Below are 11,617 nucleotides of genomic sequence, written 5' to 3'. Positions count from 1 at the left end.
TAGGAAATACCAGTATCTTATTATTATAAGAACTCATTCATCTGCTTGAGTAAGAATCAAGGCAGAACTAGTTCTGCAGGCTGCAAGGGATAAGATAAACACTGTGAGATTGATTGTAGTTTTCCATGCATGTGCTGTTTGCTTGCATAATTAACCTGAATATGTGTTAGTTCCTTAAATTTTCTGCACATGCCATTCCTTCTCCTTGGAGTGCCCTTCCCACAACCATCTCTGTGTATTGGGCTCCTATTCATCCTTGATGAGCCAAATCAACTGTCATATTCTCCTTGAAGCCACAGCCATGAGCCATTATCATTCCAACCAGATGTCCACTCTCTCCTCTCTGATCTGCAGAATTTTCTTATTTTTCTTAATAGCCTTATAAAACCAGTTTTGGGGTATTATTTACAAATATGCCATCTGTCTCTCACCAAGTATTAAGTTCTTTGAGAGTAGTATTATGTCTTATCTACATAGCTCCTTTTGAGCCTATACAAATGTTATTAGCATTCATAGCCTTGTATTCGGCGTGAATTTCTTTGTTTCTTCATAATACATACTGTCACACTGATACAATCTTCAGAAGACATGCTTGATATCTGAAATATGGAGCATAAAAGAGAAAGGATGGTGTTTGTAGTTTATAATATTGTTACAAACTGATCAAGAAAAATATTGGGCTGATTTGAAAAGAGTAGCAATAGCACACACTTATGTAGCTCTGGCCATGTGCCAGGCACTGTACTAAGCACTTAGTGGATATATTTTAGCCATCACAATTTGAGAAGAAACTGAAACACAGAAAGAATACATAACTTGTTGGAGAGTGCAAAGCTGATAGGTTGCAGAGATATGCTCCTGATAGCCCAGGCAGCTCCGGAGTCCCTGCTCTTAAACTCTACACAAGGCTACCAGGACAAAGAGAGCCCTCTCTTCTGTGTCTCATTCTGGAGCTTCTCCCCTTTGGAAACTCTCCATGCAAAGAAGGCTTAATTTAAAAACCAACACTCCTTTCCAAGTTCTCATTCTGATCCCCTTCTTGGAAGAAAATTTACTTGAAAGAGGAAATCTGTCACTAAGTTAGACAGGTATCATTAATATATAGGGTTATTTAGTAAAGTTTTCTTTTTCTGATGAGATAGACAAATACAAAGAAGTTTCCACACTCTAGTACACAGATTCTGGAAGTCTGATTTCTGAACTAGTAGCATTCATAACACATGTGATCTTGTTAGAAATACAGATTACTGATTTTGTATGTGGTGAGAGATAGGAGTCCAGTTTTATCCTTTGGCATATGGCAACCCAATTTTCCCAGCACCAATTATTTTGAAAAGTGCCCTTTACCCAGTGTGTGTTTTTGTCAGTTTTCTCAAAGGTCAATTGGCTGTAGATATGAGGCTTTATTCCTGGGTCCTCGATGTATTTTTATGCCAGTAACATCCTGTTTTAGTTGCTATAGGCTTGTGGTATAATTTGAAATAGGTAATGTCATGCCTCCAGCTTTGTTCTTTTGCTTAGGATTGCTTTGACTATATGGGCTCACTTAAATGTAAGACCTGAAACTATTAAAATATGAGAAGAAAACCTAGGAAGTCTTCTGGACATTGGTGTAGGCAAAGAATTCATGACTAAGACCTCAGAAGCACGAGCAACAAAAACAAGACTAGACAAATGGGACTTAATTAAGCTAAGAAGCTTCTGTAAAGCAAAAGAAATAATCAACAGAGTGAACAGACAAGTTGAAGAATGGGAGAAATATCTGCAAATTATGCATTTGACAAAAGACTGATATCCAGAATTTACAGGGAACTCAAACAGCTCACTAACAACAACAACAACAACAGCAGCAGCAGCAAACCCCACAAATAACCCCATTAAAAAGTGGGCAAAAAACATGATTAGACATTTTTCAAAAGGAAACATACAAATGACCAACAAGCATATTTAAAAAATACTCTCTATGACTAATCATCAGAGAATGAGATATCGCCTTATACCAGCCCGAAAGGCTATTATTTAAAAAGTCAAAAAATAGTAGATGTTAGCAGAGATGAGAAGAAAAAGAAATGCTTATACACTGTTAGTGGGAATATAAAATAGTAGAACCTCAATGGAAAACTGTATTGAAATTCACAGAGTAGTAAAAATAGAACTACTACTCTATCCAGCAATCTTACTACTGGGTATATACCCAAAGGGACAGAAAATATATAAAAGAGACACCTGGACTTGGATGTCTATTGCAGTAATATTCACAATAGCAAAGATATGAAATCAACCTAAGTGCCATCAATGAATGACTGAAGAAAAAAATGTGGTACACACACACACAAATATTATTCAGCCATAAGAAGAATGAAATAATGTCTATTGCGGCAATATGGATGGAACTGGAGGCCATTATCTTAAGTGAAACAACTCAGAAACAGAAAGTCAAACACTGCAAGTTCTCACTTATAAGAGCTAAATAATATGTATATATGGACATAGAGTGTGGAATAATAGACATTGGAGATTTAGGAGGATGGGAAAGGTGTAAGGGATGAGAAATCACTTAACAGGTACAACGTACATCACTCTGGTGATAGTTACACTGAAAACCCAGGCTTCACCATTATGCAGTGTATCCATGTATCAAAACTACAGTGGTACTTTTAAAATTAATACAAAGAAAAAAAGAAATACAGGTTCTTGGGTCCTACCCCGGACCTACTGAATTAGAAACTGTCAGGGCAGAGCCTGTCAATCTGTGCTCTAACAAGCCCTCCAGATGATTTTGATGCAGTTAAACTCTGAAAACCACTTTTCCAGTACACTGCTTCTTAAATGTGACTGCACACTGAAGTCACCAGGTCTGTGGAAAATACGTTTGTGTTCCTCCCCAAGATTTTCATATTTAATTAATAGGGTGTGGTCTTGACATCAACATTTTTAAAGGTTCCCCAGGTGATTCCAGTGTTGCACCCTGAATGAGAACCACTGTTCTGTCCTAATATTTAGGGCTTCTGGCGTATTGCAGTCACTCAGTATACACCTTGTTAGCGAGTGGGGCAGCTCTGTCTTACTGGTGACTGTAACCGCAGAGACTAGAACAGTACCTAGCATTTAGTAGAAGCTCAGTAAATATCTGTTGAATACGTGGATGTTACATAGTATGATCAGGCTTCAAAAAGTCTATAAAATAATACATAATTTATACCAATTTTACATTTTTCCAAGAATATGCAAAAACCTTGTCTCGAACCGACTCTGCCTCAGATATGCCATTCTTTCCTTGAGTCTTTGTGAAACAGTTGCCTCTACCTATGAGTTCTTTTCCCCCTTCCAAACATTTTGTGGCTAACTAACCTCTACTCAGTGTTCCAGTCTCAATATCTCAGTCTCCTCTGGAAAGCGGGCTGTCACCAAGAAAAGCTGCTTAGGAGATGTTCATGACTCAGATTTCAAAAACACAAGCAACAAAAACAAGAATAGACAAATGCGATTTAATTAAACTAAGAAGTTTCCGTAAAGCAAAAGAAATAATCAACAGAGTATACAGATAAGTTGAAGAATGGGAGAAATACCTGCAAATTATGCATTTGAAAAGAGACTGATATCAAGAATATTTCTCATTGAACCCGTTGCTTATTTCCACTGCCTTTTTAATCACATGTATAGAAGTTTCCCACTTACTTGGCTATTTGTCCTCATTGGTCCATGTCCTCTTTAATGGCAAATACTGCCTCTCCTCACTTGGAATCTCCAGCCACAGAGTCAGTTCTTGGCATGTGAGAGCTGCTTAATGTACATTGTTCAAAAGAGTGAATTATTTCTTCCCACAGGATTGTCCTACATTAGACAGTCTCCTCCTCACCAGATCATGCCCCCTTTGAACAAGTAATCGAGCAATCTGCTCTGTATTGGTATCCAGGTGGATACTGGCATTGATGAAAGGTGCTACTTTTAGAAGCTGACCTTTCTTGGGACCAGCATCCAAGCCCCAGAAAATGGGTTGGCTGAAGTTTTTTTTGGTTCTATCTGATTCTGCTTTTGTGCAGATGAGCTATTTGGAAGCTCCAGTCTCCATACCAAGTTGTTAAACCTGACCATCTGTTGGGGAGGATTTTATTTTAGATGAGAGCATCTGGGTCCCCATTTACATTTGCTGAGGTTAATAGACCTGACAACCTTCCTCTGTTTTCAGCAGGAAGCACATCCTGAAACCATCAGGAAGGAGGCAGCTGAACTTTTCACTGGTTGTTCTCACATGCATTCTCCCCACCTGAAAGCTTTTTTATATTCCCTCTTAATACTCTTATTTCTTAAAGTCATAGCTTTCTAGTCCATTAATGGCACTCGACTGAGAAGCTGTCTCAACCAATATGAGGTTGTGGTAGGTTACAAGGCAGCGGGATAAAAGTGAACCACACTAGCCTTAGGTCCAATACCAGGCACTGACACTTTGTAACAAGCTCAGTGACCTTGAAAAACAGAAAGAAAAAAAAAAACAAAAACTCTCTGAGGTTTAGTCTTCTTATCTCAAAATAATAAAGAATAAAATTATCGTGCAATTTTTGGTTAAAATTAAACATTTACTAAGGTGCCTAACAAAGTACTCAATGAGTAGTCATTATTATTTTTACCTTTCCATTGATTAGCACATCAGAAATTCTGTCAGACTTTCCCATCTATTTAATTTGATTGTTATAATAACTCTGTGGCAGGCTGTATTTCCTGGGAGGCAGACACTGAGATGCTTTAGTGGGGAGAATATTCCAAAGTATTCTTGGGATCAACACTTGAAAAAGAGAGGGGAGGAAGCAAGACGGGCAGAGGGAGAAGTCAAACTATGGTGTAACCCAATCACAGCCTTGGTCTACTCTGTGGGAGCTCTGCAGCTGGAAGGGCCTGATGAAAAATTGTCCAGAGTTGGGTCAAGCCCCAGGTTTTCATACCACTGCACCTAACAGTCATTGAGTGAGGCCACTCTGTGTCTGACAGACAAGGGGTCTGGGGTAAAAACACTACAGGGAGACACTTGTTGAAGAGGCTGACAACTAAAGGTTGTCCATGGATAGCCCTCCCAGGCAGCTGGGTGATGAGTCCTTCACTGAAGGGGGACCTGGTTGTTGGAGCCTATGCTAGGCCTGGAGTGTCTTTTCTAAATCGACGAGAAGGGTACCTACTTACTGTAAGTGACATAGGTAGAGAGGTGTATGCATGGTTGCGTGTGGGAGTCAGGGAGTGTTGTGTAGGGAAAAGGTAGAAAGAGAAGAGAATTGAGAGGAGAGAGGAGAAAGAAAAGAATGGAACCCAACACTTTTTTTCTTTTTTCTTTTTTTTTTTTTTTGAGACGGAGTCTCGCTCTGTAGCCCAGGCTGGAGTGCAGTGGCGCGATCTCGGCTCACTGCAAGCTCTGCCTCCCGGGTTCCCACCATTCTCCTGCCTCAGCCTCCCAAGTAGCTGGGACTACAGGCGCCCGCCATCTCTCCCAGCTAGTTTTTTGCATTTTTTAGTAGAGACGGGGTTTCACTGTGTAGACCAGGATGGTGGCATTTTAGTAGTAAAGGCAACTTGTTTTCAAAGTGCAACTTGCAAGACCCTTCTGAGCTTGCTTCTCATTGATCTGCCTTGGTGCTCCAGAGAGTTGAGGGAGCCAACTGAAAATCCTATTTCCCCTTGCTAAAAAATCATTGCTGATTCATAAATATAGGATAATCTCAGCAGGGAACTGGGAGATGTCAAAGTAAGAATTGCATTGGAAAATGTTAAACAGGAAGACTGTTCAAGACTATCACAGTAGGGGTGAGAGAACCTGGAAGGGAGATGTTGCAGGTATCAAACATGAGTTCACAATCATTTCTCACTGGAGGGTTTTCAGGAGCTGGAGTGGGAGAAATCATAGGACACATGTGATTTCTAATTGGCTTCTACCCAGAGGAAAAGTAAACTTTCTGTGTCTTCATGAATAACTTGGAGCAAGGAGCCCACTGAAGTTTGGCTCCTACCCTTCCACAGAAACTGGAAGATGGGAGAGCTATCTCCTCTGATGTTTACATTTCAAAGAGATGGCTCCCAGGTCCTTGAGAAAGACATTTATTGGGTCTTAAAACTCTAAGGAGATTTCTAAGGAGATTTATTTCAAAGGAGTCAGAGGAAGAATTTACAATTACAAGTTTTGTAAAGTAAATGCTCTAAGAAAAAGGAGGTCGGGGCCTATAGTCAGGAAAAAAACTGTCTAAAGTGTAGTCAAGCTGTGGGGAACATTAAGGCTGCCTTGGTCAGAGGTTTTCCTTTGGTTAAATGCTTTCAGAGAAGCTCAAGAGTCAAAGCTGAATGCGTAGTTTTGACAAGGGAGTCCAATTAAATATGCTCACGGCAAGCAGTGCTCTGGGAGATGGGTCTTTGCTGACCTGCCTTGAGATGGATAATCAGATGCTAGCTACTGAGAAATGTCCATGTGAATCAAAGTCCAACCAGGAAAACAGAAAGCACCAAATATTTTAAACAAAATCTATTATGGTACCTTATTTTTAAAAACCTTATAAAGTAATAAAAGTAATAGAAACTAATTGTAGAGATTTTAGAAAATATAGACATAATCACTGTTGATGTATATCTGTTTAGTTATCGAACATGTATGAGTAATCAGAATTATTCCACGTATCATTAGTCTAGAAGTAATGCCAGGTCCTATTTATGGTAATAATTGAAGTTTCATAGACTTAGTCTCCTTGAATACTGGGGGCCATTAGCACCTGCTCTTCTCTGCTTCTTCGTAGGCTCAAAGATTTTGGGGATCTTTGCTGGGAGGGTGATGCTGCAAGTGTCAAACATGAATTCACAAACAATTCTGACATATGTTGCCACTGCAGGCCTATAGCTTCTCCTCTTCCTGGAAAGAGGTTAGATTGGGCTTGTAAGATGGTTGTACCTCATTGGACCAACACTTAAATCTGCATCTCTTGCAGCTCAGTTCTTGTAGGTACAGCTTGAAGTACATTATAGTGAAATAATTCTGCTTCTAAGCCTTTTTGCCAATCCTGTCCTGTTTGCCCTGAGATCTATTCCTTGCCCTTCTGCTGCTGAACCCCCAGGTGATGTTTCCCAGAAACTAGAGAATGGGAAGAAGGGAGAAGCCAGGGCAATTCTGTGCCTTACTCTCTGCTGCAGGCTTCACCCCTTACATGAGGCAAGCCCACCATGGCTCCAGTTTCCCTTGGATGTCACAACACTGGGAACTGATGTTATCACTGCTCCCTTCTATCCTAAGGGTGGAAGTGGATTCCTGATTATCTTAATCCCTAATGGCCTCACAGTCTCTTGTTTTCATTGGCTGTTTTATCACCTGTGCCACCAATTCAATGAATTAGATTCTCTGTTTAAAATATTGAGTGATATTTTTTTTCTGATTGGATTCTGACTGGCACAGACCTTCTCTGGATAGCCAAAATATAATCCAATATCACCTTTATTCTTCAGGCTAGGTCATATTTTGTCTGTCTGGGAGCTCCCTCAGAGGAAATTTCTCTACTGTTTCAGCCTCTAAGAATAAAGGAGGTGACATGGTGTTAGCTGAATTCATATTTCCTTCACAGCTAGGTTTGCAGCAGAGATTTGAAGAAGGAAAAGATGAGGTCATCTGTAATCCCTCAGAGGTTTCCTTCTCTTTGCCAGATAAAGAAGGGAAAACCAAAATTTGTTGAGTTACAGCAAGGCTTTAAGAAGCATTGAACTGCTAGCATTCTATTGCTTAAAGAACTACAAAGAAACAAATCTTATTACTTATAACATAAAAGCATTTGTTGTTTGATACGTCACAAATACTTAAGGCAACTGAGATATGCTTAAGTGAGCAAATAGTTTGAATTTTGTGTTTATGGATATACTATTATTACTTTTTTTCTAAGCAATTCTTCATTGCAATCCTATACTTACCTTTCTCCCTATGACATTATGAATATAGAGCTTAATTACTGGAAAGTGCGAGTAATTATTACTGTGAAAGAGTTCTTACTATTTGTGAAGAACTGAGGAAAAATGATATTCACAGAGGTTTATTTAAAGTGGTTACCATTTGGCTCTTTGTAAAGGGCTTGGATGGGCATAACCAATGATTACCTCTCTGACTCTCATTTTTCTAAATTTTCCTAGAGCATTCTGGCCTGCTTCTCAGGAACATTCATTCCCTTTATATCCATTGTTTTGCCATAGGTCTTCCTCCCTTTAATCATTAGAAAAATCCCCTTTTACCCCTTTAATATAAAAAAGATTAATGCAGATTAATTACAATGCAATAGCTTAAGTTTAGCCATAAATGCTACTTTTCAAATATAAGTGTGTCAATATTTTTAGCAATGCATTTTAGGACTAATGGGTTTTGTAAACATGGATAGCTGAGTCCTGGAATGGCTGACCACTCACTGTAGCAGTCAAGAGCCTTAAAATAAATTGCTATAACTATCTCTTGGGGCCTTACTGAGGTAACTGGAAACATGAAGAGACTGGTGAGTAGAATTGCTCTTCTTTATTAGTGAGGTTTTTTTAAGGGCACATGTCGTATTTTGCTATTTATTTTGTGTCTAGTTCCTTAGCGTAGTTCTTAAGCTGTGTTGAGTAGAATTTAATAAAAGATAACAAATGATCATGGAGAAAAATTTTTAAAAATCATAAATAAAGGAAAAAGTAATATATTGTGAAGAATATTAAAGAATCTCATCATCTTGTTATGTAACAGCTTTTAATTCTTGCACATATATTATTTTTCCCTCCCCTACCCCGCAAGGTATAACTGACAAGGTTGAGCTACCACAAGACTCATATACTTGAGAAAATAGTTTAAGTTTTCATGTTAAGGAATGCATATACAACATTGGAATTAAAAGACTAATGCATATGTGAAAACTGTTTATGTCTTATAACACCACAATAGCAGATCCTCAACACCATCGCCAATTCACTGGACCAATGGTTGAGGAAATAAGGGGAAGACTGAATTTTGACTAAATTTTTCTCATAACACAACACAACTGGCCAAGTTCATGAAGACATTAAAATATAACTTCATACAAGTCACTTACCCTTTCTGATTTTTCATTTTATCTGATAAATGAGAGTAATAATAACTAACTTAAAGACTGATACATTTTAGTTCATCAGGTACTAAAGCATCCATGAGACATTATTATAATCAGAGGATTAAATGAGATTCTATTCAAATCTGTTTGCACTCTGGTACCACGCAGTAGCTGTATGATACATGTTAACTCTGTTTTCGCCATGAAACTCACCCAGTTGGTTAATCCTTCTCCTCAAAATAACCCCTAATGATCATTGGACATTAATTAAATGTTACCATTTTGTTTTGGTAATAAATGGGTCAAACCTCTGACAATATAGATGTTATGTTATGCACAAATACACAGCTCACATCCTGACTTTGAAGGCTAGACCAACACTACCCTCCCAAGATCACTACTGTTCCAGCTAGGGCATACATGCAAAAAGAATACCCATAGAAAACTTTCAACTCTTTATTGATTCAGCTCTAAATCTTCATCTAAGTCTTTTTTTTTTTTTTTTTTTTTTTTTTTTGAGACGGAGTCTCGCTCTGTCGCCCAGTCTGGAGTGCAGTGGCGCAATCTCGGCTCACTGCAAGCTCCGCCTCCCGGGTTTACGCCATTCTCCTGCCTCAGCCTCCGAGTAGCTGGGACTACAGGCGCCCGCCATCTCGCCCGGCTAGTTTTTTGTATTTTTTAGTAGAGACGGGTTTCACCGTGTTAGCCAGGATGGTCCGATCTCCTGACCTCGTGATCCACCCGTCTCGGCCTCCCAAAGTGCTGGGATTACAGGCTTGAGCCACCACGCCCGGCCTCATCTAAGTCTTACATTGCTGATCAGAGCTTAATTATGGACAAAACTCAAAGGCCTCTGCTTGGCACAAGGCCAGTAATGGAAGCTGCATCCCCTATATTCTGGGGTATTTCTTTTGTTTTGTTTTTTGGCCTAAGGCAAACAGAAGGAAGCTATGTGCATCTGCCACTGGTAGTTTTTCTCCAACTACATTACCTTACAGCTTCATGGGAAAGGGGAGAAACCAAAGTATAGAAACCAAATAGTTCCAAGGTAAGAGGATTGTGATTACATCCTATTCTATTTGGAATCACATTCATCCAAAAAAAGAGCCACGGCAACAAAGAGTGACCCATTTTTAAAAATGATGGCTCCATTTTGTGAACTTGAGACTACATTTTCTCCTTGTCTTATAAGAGAGTTCTCCCTTCCTGGGGGCAAAGTATGTGCATGTTGGAGGAGAGAGGAAGAACAGAGGGTTTTAAATGCCTGATAGAGAATAAGGACTTTTTATTTGGAAAATGGAAGCATGAATAGGCAAGAGATGATTGAAATGAGCAAAAGTGAATCAGCATTTTTAGTTTTGACACAGTCTATGGAGATTTTCTGGTTACCAGTGTCCTAGAGAATGAGTGGAAAAGTACATAAATAATTATGCCTGCAAAACTGGGAGCTTTTCTGGGGTCCGAGCTGTGGGCATGTGGGTAAATAAAATTCTCTGTGCCTGGAAGCATGTGTACACATTGTGTATGGCAGGAGGGAAGGGGGCTCGTAGGAGGGAGTTCATTTGCAGGCCAAGCAGCGTGGGCAGAACCATTTGAGGAAACTCCCATAACATTCACCAGCTGCAGAACTGTGTGTATTCCTGAAGGGCCAAATTTACACTCTCTTAAAATAAACATAATGGAATTAACCAGAGATAGTTTTCAAATGAAGTCCCTTCCCACATCAACAATCTATATATCCAACCAATCTAAGAGCAAAATAGAAAGAAAACTGTTTCAGCAGGTAATACCTGGATAAATCAGGCATGAAAACCATGGAAGCCAGTGCATTGACCAGGAAAGATTCATGCTAAGCAATCAGAAATGCATTTATTTTGTTTCCCACTCTCCCATTAAAATGTATTTAGTGGAAATGGTCCTTTCCTTGCTTCTTGGTGGAAACTTAGGAAAAACTCCAGAAGCTTTCAAGTCACTCTGAAATAATGAATTTTGATGGTCACATTAAATCACAATTGTCATCTCATTAGCAGTTGAAAATTATCTGTTACAAACCATAATCAAAACCAAGAACCTGATTGAATGTTAGATCATCTTCCCTCCCTCCTCCAGGAGGACTGGGGCAGAGGTGGAGCATGTGTGCCTTTTCTCTTTCCAGCTTTACCTTCCCTTGTATTAGTGGCCACTGATTCTGACCCTGCCACTGGACAGGGAGAAGAGGGGTCAGAAAGAGGGGGTAAAGGTGGCAGAATGTATTTACCTACCCGCCAAGGTCCAAAGTCAGCCCTGAGCAACCTGGCCCCACATGATGATTTAAGTTGACTCTTCTCACCAGAGCTTGGGTGGATTCTCAGGTGACCCCATTATGGGGCCCCACTGGTAGTCAAACTTCTTGGGGCCTTTCCTGCCAGGAGGCTTCTTATCTCCCTGCAGCTTCTGCCCTGTTATGAGGTAGGGTGGCTAGTACCCCACCTTCTGTTGCTGGGGGACTCCTCTTGCCCTGGCAGGTCAGTTTCTTGGGTAATTCATGTTTATTTCTAGCTCCTGGGGTGATGCCA

This window comes from Trachypithecus francoisi, unplaced genomic scaffold (assembly GCF_009764315.1).
Source record: "Trachypithecus francoisi isolate TF-2019V2 unplaced genomic scaffold, Tfra_2.0 Lachesis_group0, whole genome shotgun sequence".
NCBI classification, from domain to species: domain Eukaryota; kingdom Metazoa; phylum Chordata; class Mammalia; order Primates; family Cercopithecidae; genus Trachypithecus; species Trachypithecus francoisi.
The sequence above is the reverse complement of the archived record's forward strand: the minus strand, read 5'-3'. Positions refer to the sequence as shown.